The 19910-nt window shown below is 36.0% G+C and overlaps 1 protein-coding gene and 1 long non-coding RNA gene across 2 annotated transcripts in view; one reads left to right on the forward strand and one right to left on the reverse strand.

Annotated features, from left to right (window-relative positions):
- LOC124082048 (uncharacterized) overlaps window positions 1-2656 on the forward strand; it is a 34525-nt gene extending 31869 nt beyond the window's left edge. Inside the window, exon 3 of the long non-coding RNA XR_006848238.2 lies at window positions 1469-2656. This is a non-coding gene — a long non-coding RNA (uncharacterized LOC124082048). The remainder of the gene's footprint in view (window positions 1-1468) is intronic.
- Pxdnl (peroxidasin like) overlaps window positions 1-19910 on the reverse strand; it is a 471071-nt gene that overhangs the window by 322722 nt on the left and 128439 nt on the right. The window lies entirely within an intron of this gene.

Raw genomic sequence — 19910 nt, forward strand, 5'->3', positions numbered from 1 at the left:
CTAGGACGTCTGCTCACAAAGCAGGCCCTGCCTCCAGTGTCCCACTGACCTCCAACACACTGTGAGAAAACTGAAATCTCAGGATGACAAGTACATTCACCATCAGCCACTGAGGTCCAGAGGCTGCTTCCGAAAACATGTCTCCTAATCCTCACATGAACACACTTTCCACCTCATTATGTAAAAGAAAATTCCTGCTATTCTCAGGCAGAACAGTGAGAGCTCCGTGCTAAATCCCTTCTCTTTCATGGATTACCTGGTTAAAATTAACATTATTTGTTTCCACAAAGGAGCTAATAGTGACACAGTTAATGGAAGATATTAACCTATCCAAGGTAAGTCAGTACTTAATGCAAGGATACAGCTGCATTATTCACGTAATTCGAAGGACCTTAATGTAAAAAGAGTGTTATAATTCTGGACAATATACCTGTTCGTGGAAACCCAGAGCAAACTGCAAAAACCTTGACAGTCTGTTCCAGATATTTTCATCCTCTGCATATTTGGTCCTTCCAGCAGGTGTCACTAAATGGTAGTTGTCTTCCAAGTCAGAGAAATGATTTCAAGGGAGATGAGGTGGCTTAATTTGTCCTGAATGTCACAGTGTGAGGCCACAGGCTGACTATGAGTCACCATCCATTGCATGTGAAAATAGGAGCCAATAGCAAAGCTTCACTTAAAGGTAGTGAAACATCATATTACACCAAATCGTGTCTTTTATTTGGTAATAAGATGCTCTAAGTGGATTTTCATATAAAACCAAAGTGCCATAGCCTGTTGAATGTTAAGACATTCCTAACTTTGTCATTCCTTCTGAAAATGTTTTTCAAAATAATAATATTTAGCCTTTGAAAGTAATTATTTAACATAATCCATAGTATCAGGTTCAGTATTCTACTATGCAATAGTTTTCACTCTTGTATGCTCTCTCTGGGTTTCTGTGTGGCTCTTCAGAATGCTCCTATGCCTGGGAGGGAGGACAGGTCAGTATCAGCATCAGCAATCCCACTAGACAAGGCAGGCCTATTTGCACGTGACCCAATAAACATCGTCTGAAAGTAGAAAGAATCTTACAGAGTCACTGAGATCAGACTTGGTTATATTCTTATCTTGTCCTATATTTATCCTGATTGTCCTTCCTGTTTCCTATCACTAGATTGCTACTTTGTTCTGGGGGAGTCAGAAACATCACCCCACCATCTGGTCTTTGACCATTTATCTGGTGATCTGGGGCTTGTCAGGCATGAGATGTCCTCCTAGATCCCCTGATGCCCCTGTTATGAATAGAGCTGAGCCAGTTTGCATAGCTCTTATTCAACTCCATACCCTGGCATTCCCTGGTTCTCTCCCAGCCCCATCAGGTGGAACTTTTCATCAGTCCCTAGCCACACTGTTCTACAGCCCTACATGTATACACACGTTGTTCTTCTCCTAGAAGGCCATTTCCTTTCTTCTGCTTCTCTCACAGGGATCGAGGTGTCAAAGATGCCACAAAACCTTGAGAGCATGCTTAAAGAAGATCAGAAGAAAGAAGAGCTGGGACACCATCTGTTTGGGTGCTTCCTGATGTTCAAAACTACTGGAATGCTATTGATGAGCCTCCACATCCATCCTTCAGTTGCACAGAGAAGCAGTCCCCATCAGCCACTCTCTGGAAATTCCCCTGTGCTCCCCTCAGGCCTTTGAAATGACAGGCAGTGTAGCATAGTGGTTAGAAAAGCAGACTTCAGAGCCGGGACACATACTTGATTGTGTCACACTTGGCCACTCCCAGCTGTGTGACTGTCTCAGAGGCTCCTCATCATAAAACTAGGATAATGAAACTCAGTATTAAATGTCCTAAGGCATGCAAAGTTGATGGGATAGTGTCTAATGTGTACCAGTAGTCAAAACATTGCGAGTATCAACATATATTCTGCTATTAGAACATTTTAAATACTACATTGTCATCGTCCAGTTACCGTATCTTTGCCTAATCAGAGAGGTTGTCTCACTACCTTTATGTACACAATGGAAAATTTGTATCCTTAGCATTACTGTCGATCCTGAGTATTAAACCAAAATAATAAGAACAATAAAAATAGAATGAACCACCTATGATTTGTAACTGGAAAAAATTTAAAATACTGGAAATCAAAAAAGGAAATACTAGAAATCTAAAGCAAATACAGAACCAGTTTCAGTTCAGCAACATACAGTTATATCAGTAAAGGGGAAAAAAAAAACACGTTAGCAAAAACATGCTGTCTGATGAAAATTCAAAATATACTTTCTTCCAATTCAAAATCAACTGTGAGAAAGAAAAGAAACACCCAGTTAACAGAAATGAGACTAACAGGTCAGGTCACTGTCACTTGAAGTTCAGTGCCTGAGTGTCAGGCACCAGACCTACCCAAGTGTTGGGAAATGTATCCTGTTTGCCAACTGCTGGGAATCATCTGTCTATACATTCACCACTTCATTCCTGGAGTTACACAAGGGAACAGAGACATTAGATTTTGCAATAGTCTAAACTTTGTCAGCTATGCTATATCCTTTTTTGGGAAACATATCTTCATCCAACAAAATTTTAGTAAATTATTTAATATATTTTTGCTTTATCTTTTATGACATTATCTGTGTTCCAATAAAAACAACTGAAAAAGAAAACAGTTCCTAAACTTATTTTTAAGATAAGTCAATTTCCACATCTCACACTTCAGTTGCATTCCTTCTTCAACACATTGCAAGCCAGCTTCCTCCTTTCCTGCTTCATGCACGTGGCCCTGGTCTAGGTTGCATGTCCACTCTGGATAGACACTCAGTGAATCTGGTGGTTATTGTGCTTGTCCTTTCGGTGGTATTTTGCTGCCTTCCTCCTCAAGTTCCTCTTGCTCTTCTGCTGTCTCTATAAACAGTCTATTTCCAATTTCTTTTCTAAATCATGTTCTTAGGACTATCTCTACAATGTTACTATCCTGCAGTCTCTGCCTTGGGCCCCTTTCTCTCCTTCCTTGACCTTCATAAGAAATTTTTTGACTTTCAAGTAACTATATAAAAGTGAATAAAAAGTATTTCAAGAATTCTAAGGTAGTATAAATGTATGTATGTGTGTGTGTGTATATATATATATATATATATATATATACTTATCTATACATACATACCTATATATATGTGCATACAATGAAGGGAGAGATTCATACATTCATGTACATAGGTAAACATAACAAAATTCTACCATTCTCCTAGAATCAAAATGGAGTTACTTTTGTCAAGCCTAACCAATAATAAATGAAGTTGAGAGGTTATAAAGGAAAGGTTCTCATGTGTGATTGCCTGATATTAACTATCACAAAAGACTGGCAGGACCACAAATATGCACAAAAGCCACCACAACCTTAGATGCACATTACTTCTGTGAGAACAATTGCCCAGCAACTATCTATGCAACCTCAGAAGAACATGACTCCTATTATTAATCACTGTGGCCAAGGATTGTTGTCACAAAATATCTGATGCAATCCTCCTCATTTTTGCCTTAACAAATTTCCCTTGCTTCAATCAATTTGAATATACACACAGTTTACTATGGTTTGAGTATTCCCATTGCAGTGTCTGCTATTCCAATATTCTGCTAGTCACAAATTAACAAAAGTATTTTTTGGAGAATCTTTGTATTTTTTTAGATTGACATATTTACCACATCTTCCATGCCTGATGTTCATTCATCCATTTGATCTAATAGATGAGGCACCATACAAGGTACCTCAATTTCTCCCAAAGTCCAGAAAAATCCTCCTCTTTCCCATTTTCCTATTATCCACTTAGACACAAAATCAGAAACCTGGGAGCTACTCCCTCCTCCTGAGCCCATATAGCCAAGGCAACCTCTACGTCCCCTGCACCTTCCCCTGACAGGTCCTATGCCCACATCGTCACCACGGAACTGGCTAACCTATGCCCCTCATCCCTCTGGCATACAGCTGTGAGAGCTTTCTTTAGGAAAGCAAATAATTTTGCTTTGTTGGTTTATTTTTAAATCCTCCCATGACACTCTATTGCTAAGAGAGCCCAATCAGAGCTGCTTATGTGGTGTGTGAAACCTGTCCTAACTTCCTCCACGTCCCTTCCTTACACAGGTCAACAGTTGTGACACCCTTTGTTTTCAATGCATACTTTCATGTCTTATCTACTGTCCTTTTTTTTTTAGAATTACTCCCCCCATTCTATGCTAGAAATATCCACTCACCTTCAAAAATTCTGCTCAGTGATGATGCCTTTTATAAAGCCTTTAACCTGACAAGAAAGCTTGACTGTGACCCAGTGTGGCTGCCCCTGCATTGGCTGCTATTCTATAAGCACCATGCACTAGGGCTCCCAGCTTGGGTACCAGGCACTAAGCATGGCCACTAAGAGACAAAAGAAGAAATACACTACATTTTTGTAGTTCTGAGGAAATACACCATTTCTTAAAAAACAGAATGATTTTCCCCCACCCCTTACTTTTTCTTTACTAAATACCCACAGCGAAAACCACACAAAGTGCATTCACATTACAGAAAAAAAAATGGTTGCCTTCTTTCTTTTCTTTTATTGTTTTAATCAATCTGCTATTTTTTATGTATAGTTTCCTATGACAGTATTTTTGTACTATAATTTATTCTACAGTGAGATCAACTTTAGAAATGTTACCTGGACAGAAAGTCAACAAAATTTTAAATGTTTTTGCATACAACAGTGATTAATACACACTTACTCACAAAAGATGGATAGATGGATGAATGGAAGGAAGGAAGGAAGAAGAGAGGGATTTGGGATCTTCCAAGAAGAAAATATATATCTTATCTGAAGAGCCACAGACACTAAATAAATGTCTATGACCTCACTAAATTGTAGAATAAGTGAGCAAATCAAAATCAATATGCCAACAATGTGACTCTCAGAGGTAAGGGATATTTTCAGTAGAACTCTTTGAAAGTACCATTTCCTCTTCCTAAAAACAGATGGAAGGCAGGGGCTGCTTTTTCTAAATCCATTTGTACTAGTGGCATGTCTAGAACTGGCCTCTAGCATGCAGTTATATTACATGTTTGCTCATTCCAAGGCAAAAAAAAAAAATTGTTTTAAAGGTCATAAACAATCTTACAAATCTAATTTGATCTGAATTCAATGCCTAAAAATTATTCTGAATGAAACACCAGGTGAGGAACAAATTTATCTACAATGTAGCTAAGCAGCAGAATAAAGAATCATACAACTTTCCCATTTTTAATTTTACAGGAGAGGTAGTCTTCTGCCAAGATTAATAACACTGTAGCAATTTAAATGAAGAAACAACTAGCTGGGTATTTTGGTGAATATTATTACTATCATCCAGTATTTACCATAATAGATCACTTATTTCTAATGAATTGGTCACTGTTATAATCCAACAGGCTGAAGGAAGGAGAGCTCTCTTATGGGAAGAAGTTTGCTCAACCCATTTCTTTAAATAGCATCATAACTTGTTAGTATAGATTTATATGAGTTCTGGTGTTACACATCAGATCAGAGTACACAATCACAATTCACATCACACAAAATTCCTCATATTTCAATTTAATATAAATTCTGATATCACTACCATTACAAAACTCATTAAAATTTTAAATAACACATTAAATACTATTATCTTCTATTCCAAAAATCATTCTTCTTTTAATTGATAGATGAGTTAAAGATTTGTATATATTTTTTAATCAAATCATCCAGGTAATGTAGAAATGTTACCTTATTAGAAAGTCCATGAACTTCTAAAGACTCACAAGCAATAGTGATTAATACATATTTACTGATAAAAGATAGATGAGGAATGGATGGAGGGAGAGAGGGAGGTATGGGTGTAGGCTCTTCCAAGAAGAAAATAAATATTTTCTTATTTTTTGTTTGGTGCAGTAAAATTATAATGATGAGATTCATTATGCCATATTCATTATACATGCATAATTTGATGAATGTCATTCCCTCTTGCCTTCCTTTTCCTTCTTTCCCTCCTTCCCCCTGATCCATTTGCTCTACTGTACTGATCTCCCTTCTTTATTGTTATTATTATTTAAATTAGTGCATATTATATATTTATATACATATGTTTGTGTATGTATAAATATATAAATTTCACTGTGATATATCTGTACACAAGCATAGCAAAATTTGGTAGATTTCATTCACAGTACTTCCCCAGATCTTCCCCTCCTCCCTTCTTCCCAAACCCCTTCCTCTACTCTATTTATCTTCCTTCTATAAGAAAATAAATATTAATTAATTAAAGTAGATATAATTTTGAAATAAATAATACAATAGCTTGCACAGCAAAGTCACTCAGAAATTGTATGATAAATAATTGAATTAATGAATAACACTGAGTGAATACATTAAAAATAATTTTTACCCTTCAGGTTAACCAAAAAAACAGTACTTATAATATTATGTAGGTAATTTTGTTAATCATGTTTTTCAGTTCAGATTTTTTTAAAAAATGAGAAAGCATGGCCCAGAAAAGTTCACAAAATTATCTGTGACCTGTGAATCTCATCTTCTTCATCACAGGAGATTTCAGATCTTCTGACTTTGATTAAAGTGATTTTCCATTAGAGCGCATTATTGTTTGTGTCTAGTAACTAAAAAGAGAAAAAAAATTGTTCTGCAATGACCTATTTTCAGAGGAAATGTTTTTATAATGAGCAAAAGAACACTGCACAAGTCATTGTAGTTTCTAGTCAGCAGTTTTATTGTATGACTGGAATGGCGGAATGACTGTAATTGCTTGCTTAGGTCTGGAAGCACTTCCAGCTTCTTAGCCAATTTATAATTTCTGGCATCCTTTAATCTCTTGATCAGGAGAAAGCTGGTCAGAATTTTCAGGGGTACATTTGGGGTTTCATGGAAGCTACTGATTGGCAGGGTCTTACCACATACACCACATACACATGTAAAAAATGAAATTCCTGATTTCATTTACCAAAGATTAGAAATAACTATCAAGAGTAAAATGGGCAGAATTAAATTTAGCCTGAACCTCAGAATCCAAAACAAAGTCATACTATTCCAATGGGTGAGATTATACGTTTATAAAATGACATTTTCACACTTTTGTAGAAAAATTATGATACGTCCATGAACATCTTAAGAACATAGAATGCGCATGCCATCATTAATTCAACCAATGCACTTGTAAACAATAAAATAAGACCATTGTGAAGACGTTTTACTTTGGTTGGAAGACAGACATGAAAAACAGTATCTCCAATTTCTTATTTTAAATTGTTCATTGCTGATAAAGTATGATGCAGTAAAAAGACCACTGGATTCTATATTAAGATCTGCTGTTATAAAACCCATACTAAAACAGACACCTGATCCTTGACAGAAATATCAAGAACATACATTAAAGAAAAGACAGCCTTTTAAACAAATGGTGCTGGGAAAACTAGATATCCATATATTAGATGGTATCTATATACCAACAGAAGAATAAAACTAGATTTCTTTCCCTAACCCTGTATAAAATTCAACTGTAGATTGCTCAAAGATTTTGCATCTAGACCAGAAACTTTGCATGAGTAGAAGAAAACAAAAGATCAACGCTTCAACATATAAGCTCAGGCTCAACTTATTCAATAGGACGAATAGAAATCAGGAAATAATACCAAGAATTAATAAAGAGTATAGCATCAAATTAAAAAGCTTCACACAGCATAGGAAACAATAACATAAAGAGAGAACCTTCAGAATAGGAGAAAATATTTTCCAGATAGCCTTCTAGCACAGGATTAATATCCAGAATACATTAAAAAAAACCCTTAACACCAAAGAAGAAAATAAAACAAATAAAAATAACCCTATCAATAAATGGACAAATGAACTAAAAAGACGTTTCTCAAAAGAAATGCAAATAACCAACAAATATCTGCCAGGTTGGCAGGATCTTACCACATACACCACACACACATGTAAAAGAGTAAATTCCTAATTTCATTTACCAAAGATTAGAAAATAACTATCAAGAGTCAAATGACCATACTGAGCAAAATTAAATTTAGCCTAGCTTTCCCTGACAGATGTGCCAAGAACATACATTAAAGAAAACACAGCCTTTTTAATTTCTGTTCAACACATTTCTCCATCAGGGAAATGCAAATCAAAACCACACTGAGATTTCTTCTCACTCTAGTTTGAGTGGCAATCCTCAAGGATACACGTAAGTATAAGGATACAGGGAAAAAGGAACTTTTCTACATTGATGGTGCAGATGCAAATTAATACAAGTGCTATGGAAATCGAATGGAGTCTCCTCAAAGGATTAGAAATGGAACCACCCTATGATCCAGGTATATCACTCCTTGACATTTATCCGAAAGAATTAAAGTCCACATACTATGGGGACACACGCATACCCATATTCATAGCAGCACAATTTGCAACAGCCAAGTTATGGAGCTAGCCTAAGTGTCTTTAAGCAGATGAATGGATAAAGAAAAATGTAAGATATATATTAGAGTTTGTAGCATATATACATAAAAATTCTACTCAGCCATAGAGAAGAACAAAATTATGTCATTTGTAGGAAAATAGATAGAACTGCAGAGGATTATGTTAAGCAAAATAAACCAGACTCAGAAAGTTAAGGGTCATATGTTTCCTCTTAGATGTGGAAATCAGAGAGAAAATGGGGGGTGGGGATCTCGTGAAAATAGAAGGGACAACAGTGTAATAAGGGAAAGGGGTCAGAGGGAGGGACAAGAGGAGATACTAGAGAATGAAATTAAATCAAATTATATATGAATTTGCCACAATGAATCCCACTATTATGTAAAATTGTTATGCATCAAAAAAAAGTTGTATTTTTTTTAAGTTGTTGTTAATCAGAAGCCAATCTCTTTAGTCTCTGCCTGCTGAAATGTCCCCATCAGGGAAATGATGAGCTGCCCTGAGTGACATCCCTGGTAAACCTAATAATGAAATATAAAATTATCATCAGTTATGCTAAGTGAATAATTATTATTATCAATATTTTCTTTCCATAAAGAATGCATTCACTGAGTAGTCTATGCATATTCCAAATTCCATATTCCCTTCTTCTTTATCCCTAATTTCTGTAAATCTCAGTTTTTCAGGCCCAGACTCTGAAGGAATACAGGCAGCTCATGTTCATTTCAGACCGCAACTTTACCACCAGAGTACCAGAATGATACACTCCCACTTCCTTCCTATATCCTTCCTCTCTCACTAATGCTCACCTTCGTGCAAGAGAGCTAGAGACACTTGAGGATGAATAGATGCATCCAAGTTATTATTATGTAAAAGAAATATAAAAGAGCTATCATGGATCTCTTCACTCTATGTGTAAATCTTAATCAAGTTCCTTTTTGTTTTGTTTCATTTTGTTTTTTATTTTGTCAACTCTTTAAAGAGGAACCAGAAAACACTCTGTCTTACAGAAAAAGTAGGGCAATTTAGGTGGATAAGAAGATATAAATAAATACCCATCAAGGACAGGGCAGGCACTGGGTGGGGGGTATAGATCTAGTCTGAAGGGTCAGGACAGCAGTTCTGAAAAACAGGTGCAATAAAAATTTCTCAAGAGGCATACGATGCTGAAAAGTACCACCAGGGTCATTTATTGGAGCAGTCTGTCTGTGTACTTCTGTAGGCATGGCTATTTCTATCTGAAGGTCAGTACTCTAGATAGAAAAATAAAAGCTCAGAGCTTTTCCCCAGAAGATAAATGCTAAAATCTATTTGTAAGAATAAATAAAAAGCAAAAAATTTGTAAAGTGAGAAAATGTAACTATATATTGATGGCATAAATTTAAAAATAATCCCTATGTGAATTGTAAAAAGAGAATTAAAATAAATGATAAATGGAATATATATTCAGATGGAACTGTTAGAATTAATGTTGTTGAAGTCCTTCTTTGAGAAGATGATGAAAATATTGATTTTATATAGACTCCTATAGTTTAAGTGTATACATATATACAAATACATGCTAAAACTTTTAGCATAACCACTAAATGTAGAACTGAAATTAAGTTCCAAACTACCAGAAGGAAAACTGAGAAGAGAAGCAAGCAATCAATACAAATGAATTTAAGAAAGAAAGATTATTTTTAAAAATAAAGAAAATATAAAAAGGTAAAAAAAAAATAGAAACCAGAAGACAAAAATAAATCAAAATATATCAGTATTTCTGTAAATGAACTAAATGTTTCATATAGAAAATAAAGATAACTAGAATGAATACCAGTGTTCTTGTGAAAATTATGTAACTAAAGACCAAGATTCCACTCTTACTATGTGACAAAAAGATTAATATCCAAAGTGCAGTTCTATTCTGTCCAACATGGGATAATCAAGACAAAACTACATTTACCCTCCCATTTGAAACAATAAAAAAGCAGATAAAATATATGAAACACTAGCACTGGAAAGCAGGAAATGAAAGATAGCAATTCCCCAGAAATAAAAGGAGGAGGAGGAGGAGGAGGAGGAGGAGGAGGAGGAAACTTAATACAGGTGGTTTTAAATGAATCATCTCACAAGAACCAGGTGTAAGTTTGGTCAAAAGCTTGTCAATAGCCACAGGTATATGGATTGATTTCAAACTAGAAGGAGATTTCTCTAAGGCTGCTGGAATCTGTGGCTTCATTTCTGTCTGGCTCAATACCTTATTAACAAAACAGAGAGCAGTAGAGAAAGACATGTTAAATGTGCAAATAACACAAAGCTTTGCAGAAAAGGTCATATGCTGTCTAGCATAGTCATATTCTAAGTGGTTCTTGCAATAATAACACAAATTTAAATATAAGATGAATAAATACAAATTATATTAAGTCTAGGATAAAGAAAATATTTTTTTTAATTTTAATTAGTGTCTACCAAGGACTATATACCAAGTACTCTGTGAAGTTCTGTAAACAAAAATAATTAAGTATAGTTTTAGCTGGCATTAGTCAATAAAACAAACAAATGAAATATTACTTTGCATTATTAGACTATGGAGCATTCATCAATTCTGGGAAAATATATATTTCTGATTTGGTCTGAATGCTCACATACCAACCAAAATATTGTGGGTGAAAGGTACAAGCAAACAAATTAAATTAAGAAGAAAGAGATTAAGGTAAAAGGCAGAGAACACAATAGAGAAGAAATAAACTACTGATGGATATTTAACTCTGAAAAGACTTGGCACATACATACACATGCTTTTCAAATACTTGGAACACAAATTTTAAGGTTTTTAAACTTTATTTATTTGTTTGTTTTAATTAATTTCACATGACAGCAGAATGCACTTTTTTTTTTAGAGAGAGAGGTAGAGAGAGAATTTTAATATTTTTTTTTTTTTTAGTTATCGGCGGGCACAACATCTTTGTTTGTATGTGGTGCTGAGGATCGAACCCGGGCCACACGCATGCCAGGCGAGCGCGCAACCGCTTGAGCCACATCCCCAGCCCAGCAGAATGCACTTTGATTCATAGTACACAAATGGAGCACAATTTTTCACTTCTCTGGTTGTACATGAAGTAGAGTCGCACCATTCGTAGAATCACACACGTTTGTAGGGTACAAATTTTAAGTTTTATGTACATATATTTATCTGAACTAAATGACCAACAAATGAAGAGAATGGTAAATATAGGCATTTCTCAATATTTGTGGAGGATTGGTCTCAGGACCCCTGCAGATACTAAAACCCAAGGGTGCTCAAGTCCCTTATAAAAAATGGTGTAGTATATGAAAATAACTTACACAATCCTCCCTTATACTTTAAATCATCTCTACATTACTTAGAATAATAATGAAATGTAAATAGTTGTCATTATATAAGGAATAATAATAATAAAGAATAAGAGTAAAAGTCTATACATGTTAAGTACAGATGCAAATTTTTTTCCAAGTATTTTCAATCTGCAGTTGGTTCAATCAAAGGATGTGGAACATGTGGATGCAAGGAGCTAATTGTAAATTATGACATATCAAAATTGGGGCTACTACTTAAAAAACATAGTTTGGGGCTGCATTTGTAGACCAATAATACAGTGATTGCCTAGTATACTCAAGGCTCTGGGTTTAATGGGGGACAGGGGGAACAAAACTTTGGAAAAATATTTAATGATGTGAGGAAATTTCACAACATAAGACATAGTTCTGAAAACAGTGTATAAAGCCAGTATTATTTCAGTTTTGCAGCTGAATGTATTTACAAGCACACATGGAAAACTTATAAGAAAACATATTAAATGCCAATAGTATTTCTGCAAAGTAAAAATATAGATGAGTTTGCTTTGTTTTTTCTTCTTTGTTATACTTTCCAAAGTTTCTTTGATGAACAAATGTTTCTTTTACATATTTGAATAATGTTATTATAATCAAAAATATGTTTATAGGTTCCTCCCTAAAGTCAACAGAAAAGATCAGTTATAAGGAGACCGATTTCAGCCTAATAAACATATTAGGTTTCTAAATCAGGGTTGTCCAATAAAATGAATGGCCTTGGCAAGCAAGCAGCAACCATGACTGCAGATAATTTACAAAGGATACATGCTGACCTAAATGGTATATTATAAAGAAAAATCAAGCAGAAGATGTTTTGAGCTTTTGCAATCCTTTTAATGCAAATAATCTAAGACCACCTCAATGCAAAAAGCTGGATTAATGAGAAGCCCAGGAATATAAAGATACATAGATGATGTACAAAAAGACTCCAGCTCTCTAGCAGATTTTAAATTTAAAAGTTTAGATTCATATAGGTGTGTGGATAAGGTATAACTTTTTCCATTTTTAAATAGTTCATGCCAACAGATCACAGCTGCCACATAAATGTCTTCAAGCAATCTCTTGAGAACGACAGAAATTATTATTAAATGCATCGGTTAAAACAACAAGGCCCAAATCCTGAAGCTACAATAAATTAATGGACCTGAAACTTTCTTGCTTTTAATAATTTTCAACCATTTCACTTAAAGAGAGCGAGAGCGAAAGCGAGAGAGAGAGAGAGAGAGAGAGAAAACCTTTCATCTCTTTGAAATTTACAAAGTATATTCAATGCCTCTGAATTACATATATTTTTCTGCTATTTTCTCCATCCTGAGAGCAGGAGTTAAGTCATTGCCTGTTTTCCCCTTATTGCTGCTGAAAAGGCAACTCTTTTATGTCCCCTAAAAAGACAAAAAAGATCACATTGCAGCCTTGTGATTCTGTCCAGTGATGCATGAAACGCAGGCTGACTGGTGTGGAGATGGGTTCAGTGACTAAAACTGAATAGCCCCGGGAGTTGACTCCCTCAACGCTAGTTAACTGAAACCTAAAGAAAATAATGGCAAATTGGCTGTCTTAAATGGAACATAAAGGAGGACCCTTGAAATAACTGGAAGGCTTGACTTTACAAAGAGAAACTTCTTACAGATAGCTTCCTTCGAATAACCTTAGAGTCAGGGTTTTTTTTTTTTTTTTTGGTCATTCTTGACTTAACCTAAGCGACTATTCCTGAATGGTACATTCTCTAGGAAAAGTAGCACATTGAGATGAGTTATATCATGAATTTAGTGTGGTTCTTTCTTTCCTGTGGAATTCAAAATGGTGCTTGGAATAGATATGGGAGCCTTTTGCTATACTGAAGAAACATGGACCTAAATGTCAGGAATTTGGCTGTACTTCCCCTATTTAATGTATGAGGCAAATGAATAACTTGCCCAAGTCCTACCAACTTGCTCAGGTAGTAAATAGCAAAGCCAGATTTCACATCCAGATTTGTTTCATTCCAAAGTATTTACTTTGCAGCTCTGCTGTATTGCCTTAGATTATGAACAAATTTCATTTTTTTTTCTCCCAAATGGACCGCAAAAGTAAAAACTCAAAACCTGGAGGCCTTTTCTCAGGGTAAGTTGTTAGGCAACTGAGAGCTAGATTTGAACCATTAATGACCATTTATTCTCTAATAGCCCTTCATTCAAGCATTCATTTCACAGGCTTGGAACTTACTTGCTCTTATAAACTCTAGTCATGTATCCAGTAGAATACTGTTGTTCCTGTCTACAGTGTACTACTAAACGGCAGCTCCACTTTGGTCAATATGGAAGATTTTCTAAAAGTCACTTATTTAGGCCCTTAATCCCTTTACATTTCTCATAATTTTTCTCCAATCACTCTTTGCATAACATTCAGTAATCTCTGTTGTTTGGGCAAGTTACCAAAAGTTTTAAGCCTTTCTTCCTCCATAAACAGGGTTAAGATCATTAAATAGGTATAAGTAATTAAATCCTCAACAAATATAGCATTATTCACATTACAGTTGGCCTTATTAGTGATGTTATTTTTACCTTCTATGAATTTGCTGCTTGTGTCTTCCAAACTCATTCTTTGACCTGTCCTGGTCCTTTGCTGTCTGACCCAGTGTATTTCTTCTGTGGTTCTCTCAGGATGGAATTGACTTTGACCACTTGTCCTGCCACTCTCATTCCTGTTACAGATACTGACCCGTTTCCCATCCAGAATCAATAAGACTCCCACCTGGTTGAAAATCACTAAACCAGGTAGGGAAATGCATTTCTTGCCAAATGCCTCTACCTCCTCTAATCTAAATTAGTCTTTAAAACTATTAGGACAGACTTATTTTCTTATTCTGCCTCACTGCTGCATATTACCTGGCTTATTGTCATACATCCCTTGGCCACATAATAAATATTCTTTGATGAACAAAAGAGAGTGAGACAAAATCAACAAGTAATCTCAAGTTTTTTCAGGCATCAGGAAATAAGGAAACAGCTAGGGGCTCAGAGTAGAATTTCAGATGGGAATTGGTTACTGAGATTGGTCATTTGAAGAAGTAACTAGAGAGAGCACAGGGGTATTCCTTTAACAGAATCCTTAATCCAGAGCAGTTACACTTGTGGCAGCTGAAGGATCCAAACACTTTGTTTACTTGCAGCTCTAATTGAGAAGATGAGAGCCAGCTGCCAGAGCCTTTGCTTTGTTTCTAATTACTTTTCCTGTTTGTTATGGTGATGAATTGGAGGAAAATACTGGGTAAGCATTTCTGGCGCTGAACAGCTGAGTGACTTTCCATTGTTGGGAACTTTGTGTTGCCCTGCATACCTCTTTGCTCATTAGTACTTGATCTCCTGATTATTCTTCCATACAAACAGATAATCTGTGTAATAGACTACATACATTCCTTGAATTCAGCCAAGTCATTATTCTCTGCTTCTTAAAGCTGATGAGGGAGGGGGGATTATTAGACCATTCCATTCGGGAGAAAAAAGAGAAATTTGTCAAGTTGTTTGAAGGGGATAAGAGAAGGATAACCTAGTTAAAATCTAAAAGACACACAAACTGAGCCAGCAGTTCCGGTGCTTAGAATAACAGAATCCAGAAGTATCCGAGAGGTATCTGACAGCCAGTTTATAAATCATGATCTTGAGCAGGGCACCATGGTCCATGTTTGTAATCCCAGCTATTTAGGAGACTGATCCAGGAAGATTGCAAGTTTTCAAGGCCAATTGGGGCAATTTAGCAAAACTCTCAAAATAAAAAGTGTTGGAAATCACTTGGCTCAATCCCCTGTACAATGACAAAAAAAAAAAAAAAAAAAAAACCCACATGATTTTGAACTATGTTTTTGGTATATAGTAGGACCACCAACTCTGGTATTAATGTGTTAAAGAGTTAAAAATAAGTAAGTGCATGAGTAAAGTCTTGAAATAATCAAGTCAATATTTTAGTCAACTTTTTGTTTGCTGCAACCAAAAGACCTGAAAAGAACAATTTTAGAGGAGGAAAAGTTTATTTGGGTTTCATAGATCTCGGTCCATAGATGGCTACCTCCATTCCTCAGGGTTCAATGTAAGGTAGGACATCAAGGCAAAAAGTGTGGTAAAGGAGAGCAGAGAGATGGAGAGGGGGAGAGAGAGAGAGACAGAGAGAGAGAGAGGATGGAAGGAAGGAAGGAAGAAAAGAAAGAAGAAAAAAAGGAAAGAGAGTACTTCCCTCATCATGGACAAAATATAAACTCTAAGGCCACATCCCTATTGACCCCACCTCCATACACACCCTACCAGCCTACAGTTACCACGCAGTTAATCCCTATCACGAGATTAATGCACTGATTGGATTACCCCTCTGATAACCAAATCATTTCACTTCTAAATTTTCTTTCATTGTTTCACACATGAGATTTTGGGGGGCTCCTCATATCTAAACCATAACAGTCGATATTTAATTCTAAAACAGATGGCTTTTGTTTGGGAAATATTGGCCTAAAAATTAATGTGTAATGTTGGTTTCAAATTCTAAATAAATATCTGTTACTACTTAACATAAAATCTGTGCCCAAAATAAAATGGGATTTAAATATATTATTTCCGTTTTCTAAGAGTGCACTAATTTATCATTCCACAGTCACAGTTGATATAGAACTTAAAGTTTCCTAACTACTTGAGTATTTGATGCTGGATTGAACCTTGGGATAGCTCGGGGTGGTTGGTGGTAGAGCACTTGCCTAGATTGCCTGAGGCCCTAGATTCAATTTGCACTACTGCAAAAAAAAATTAAGCAAATAAACAAACCTAAAGGATAGCTCTCATAAAACTTACACCTGTACTAGGAATTAGGTCCTTCATCAGATAGGCCCTGGTGAACTTATGGAGAATATGCTGAATGGAAAGATAGACATAGGAGAATTTCAAATCATAGAACCGAGACCATAGACATAGCTCATAAAACCCCTTAATTCAAATGAGTACAATAAGACAGAGAAGAAGGCACACTGCCCATAGAACATCATGAAGGAAGAAAGGAGAACTTGGATCTCCTTAGCATAATTGTGTACTCTTTGAGCATTTGTTTAGAGACAAGCTGTTGTACTTCTTGGGAAGAGGGAGGAATACGAAACCTGTGGCAGTTCTCCAAAAGTCTCTGCTGCTTATATGTGTGTTGCTAGGGATCATACCCAGGACCTCTGCACATGCTAGGTGAGTGCTCTAATAAGCTACACCCCCAGCCCCTCACTCCTGCTCTTACTACACTACAATTCACCATGCACCAAATAGCAGCCCCACTGTCTCAATCACAGAGAATGAGAATCACTCTTTACACCACCTCCTCATGTTCTCCACAAACCTACTCATCTGCCATCTCCCCATCACCAATGCAGAGCTATTCCTCATTTGTAAACTGTAATTCCTTTATTAAGAATTTAGTAAGAAAATGCCAAGACACATTTAACTGCAGGATAGAATAGTGCTTAAACCAAAATGAATTTCACACCTCTCTGCTCCACATTCTGATATCCATCAGAGAACTTCATCATTTCTGCTTAGAGCTTCAACTTGGCATTTCATGTAGAGAATTATTTTCTTGAGTGTCTTGACATAATCAGTCCTCAGACTCATTTCTTCAACAATGATCACTGAAAGGCTTAAAGCCTAGCATGAGCTTATTATATTTGTAGGGCATTACTTACGCATTTAGGCAATAACTGCACAGGCTCCTCGACTTACAATAGGGTACTTTCAGATAAACCCACTGTAAGTAGAAAGTATCATAAATCAAAATTGCATTGAATATACCTAAATACATTGAATATACTTAAATAGCAACACAGTGCACTTATGTTTAAGTTGTTTTGCTTATTCTGTGGCTGCCTGGAACTGCAGCTCGCTTCTGATGCCCAACGTCATGACAGAGGATTAGACATACAGCAGACCACCAGTTCAGGAAAAATTCAAAATTCAAAGTACATCTCAGTCTTGTAACATCATAAAGTCAAATAATTGTAATTCAAATCATTGTAAATTGGGGACTGTATATTTTTGCGTATCCCTCTGTCATGAAGATATTATGTAGAAATCATGTAGAATTTAATATTATAAAAATATAGAATTTGATAATGCTATCTAACTGTTACGTCTTATTGTAGCTAGTTTGTTTGGGGTACACAAAACCAAATTCAATCTAACAACATTCATTTCATACCTACCATGTACCTTGGCATAGTTCTGAATTCTGGGGAAACGGTGAGGAAAATAGAAATCTTTGAAGACAAGCCCTTCCAAATATCTGGTTTAGAGAAAGACCATGTAAGTGACTCTTTACAAGAAAGTGAGTGCATGGAATGACATGATGATTGAGGTAATGCCGAGGAAGGGGTCTCACACTATGCCTCCTCTGCCATCATGAGCATCTGATTAACTTCTACCTTTTACTTGGACAGTTCCTTTAGGCTAGACCATGCATCCTCTTTATTTTGGAGCCTGAAAAACAGGCTATAATAGTGAAAAGAGCACACACACATTGGACATGGAGACCTTGTGAAAAATCCATGTCTCACACCTTCTGGTATTGTGGCATCAGACAATTTGTATAAATCCACTATCCTCGGTGTCCTCATCTACAAAAAGGGATTCTGAAAGATATTATAGTGCATACAGATCACCTTGAACACTCTTCTTCAGAATCATGTGTCTTGTTCAACATGGAACAAATTACTTAACATCTTATCTGAAAATAGGAATAGAATTTGCTATTTCACAAAGATGGAGAAAATGAATTAATTGGTATAAAATGACTGGTTCAATGTACTCAATAAATTGTATCTTCTAATGTAGATAAAGTAGTGTTACTTTATGCCCATACTTGGGTCCCTTGCATTTATTTTACTTATTTAACATGGTCATTCCTGAGAAGTCAGGGACCAGACATTTGGCTTTGCATTAGGGCTCCAGGCCTTGGCTTCTGGAGAGAGACATTTAGCATGTGGTGCAGTGTTGTGTGCACTTTGATAGACTTCAAAGCCTGGTAATAGAATTCCCTTTCATTGCACAGAATGATTGCCTGACAAGTGCCCATTTCATGAATATGCATCACCTTTAGGGAGCTAAGAACAAACCACAGTTATTCATCCTGGCAGGACAACTTGAGCAAAGTCAGAATGCCTAACCAAAAGGTCGACAGTTGTCCCTGTTGATATACTAATAACTTTCTCCGGGGACACAGATGTCCATTAGCTACAAAGAATTGCTCCATTTAATTCTCAGTTATCGTTCCCTGAAATTTGTATATGAATAATACACTATAAAATTCACAGGCTACCTCTATTCCCATCACTTACTTTGACTTATGCTTGAAAGTATTCACTTTCTCATCTTTCATGATAAGCTTTGATGATTTCCCTTCCGGTGGTTAAGATGGAGTATCAAAGGCTCCAGACTTGTGCTTATGACTTAATGCTATGACTCCACTTTATCCATGGTCAAGAGGCACTATGCAGACACAAAAGACTTCACCAGCTACAAATGGCTGTGTGGTCCCTGTGTATGGTGTACATGAGTCAGTGGAGGTTCCTAGGTCATGAAAGAGGATTGCCTTCTTTAAAAACCAGAAGACTAAAAAGGCACCAGGAGGAGGGAGGAGAGATGGGAATGAGGAAAGACTGGAGAATGTTATTGACCAAATTATATTATTATATTGTGTGCATGTACAAATACACAATAATGAATCCCACTATTATGTAAAATTATAATACATCAATAAAAATATCATAAAAAAAACAGAAGACTGGGTGGGACTTTATACTTAAGCTGTTCCTTGACTTTATCCAAAATCTTCATCATGAGTGGTTTGCCCATAAAGAGTCTACCTAATGGGATACATGAATCTTCTATTGATGATTTTATAAGTGAAAGTTTATTAGAGTAAGTGATATTATTTTCTTGGCATTTTTAATTGTGTGTGTTGTGTGTTTGAAAGAAACTTCTTATATATTGTTTTGGTTAATCCATCAGGGGGATTAACTGAGTGGTAACTGAAGGCAGGTAGGGTTGCTGGAGGAGGTGGGCATTGGGGGCATGTCTGTGGGGTTTATATTTTGTATCTGGTGAGTGGAGTCT

The sequence above is a fragment of the Marmota monax genome, unplaced genomic scaffold, assembly GCF_021218885.2.
Source record: "Marmota monax isolate L192 unplaced genomic scaffold, Marmota_monax_Labrador192_F-V1.1 WCK01_AAM20220418_F8-fsc00044, whole genome shotgun sequence".
Taxonomy (NCBI): domain Eukaryota; kingdom Metazoa; phylum Chordata; class Mammalia; order Rodentia; family Sciuridae; genus Marmota; species Marmota monax.